Source organism: Mustela erminea, chromosome 20 (assembly GCF_009829155.1).
Source record: "Mustela erminea isolate mMusErm1 chromosome 20, mMusErm1.Pri, whole genome shotgun sequence".
Classification (NCBI taxonomy): Eukaryota; Metazoa; Chordata; class Mammalia; order Carnivora; family Mustelidae; genus Mustela; species Mustela erminea.
In genome coordinates, this window is record NC_045633.1 from 3181497 (window position 1) to 3182330 (window position 834).

The 834-nt window shown below is 42.0% G+C and overlaps 1 pseudogene; it reads left to right on the forward strand.

Annotated features, from left to right (window-relative positions):
- Positions 1 to 414: 414 nt before the first annotated feature.
- On the forward strand, positions 415 to 530 carry LOC116581545 (annotated as a pseudogene).
- Positions 531 to 834: the final 304 nt, after the last annotated feature.

Sequence of the window (834 nt, forward strand, 5' to 3'; positions counted from 1 at the left end):
CGGCTCACCTTTATTGAACACTTACTAGGTACCAGGGATTCGCTTATTTAATCCTTGCAATAAACTTTGAGGTACATGCTCATGTTATTAGTGAAAACTTACCCTCACACACTTAGCAAATGGTAGAGCCAAGAATGCACTCGGGCAGACTAACTCCAGAAATGCGAGCCCGACTGCTACCCTGTCAGATGGCCCACCTAAATGACTGCAAAGCTGATGAGAATGACCATTGCAACTCCATCACCAGGCAACAGACGCCATGAAAAGGTGATTTGACCACCAAATGAGAGCTCATAGTAATAATTTTGGAGGAAGGTTGTCTTTCCAAAGTGGCTTTTCCCTATCTGCTGAGAGAGTCCCCTATTAAGGTATGGATTACCTCAGCAGCCATAATGACCTTTAAAAAAATTGACAAGCTTTGTGCAGTGGCAGTATCGTAGCCAATGAGGTTTATCCGAGGCGCGATTATTGCTAATTGAAAACTTTTCCCAAAAAAATTGACAGACATCATTTTTAGTGAAGTTCTAATTTTATAGGAAAGTTGAGTACGTGGTACAAAGTCCCTCATACACACCCAACTCCCGCTTCCCCAACATAAGTCCTCCATTTTCCCCATGGTGAACATCTCGCTTTCCTGTGGCGCATTTGTTATGAACGTTATACATTATCATTAACGAGGGTCCTTGGTTCACATCTTTGAACCAAGATGTGTCGTTTCTGTTGTACACTTTGTGTTCTACACTTCTGTGAGCTTTGACAGATGCATAATGACACATACCCATGATTATGGTATCATACAGAATAGTTTCACTACCCCCAAAATTCTCTCTTCCT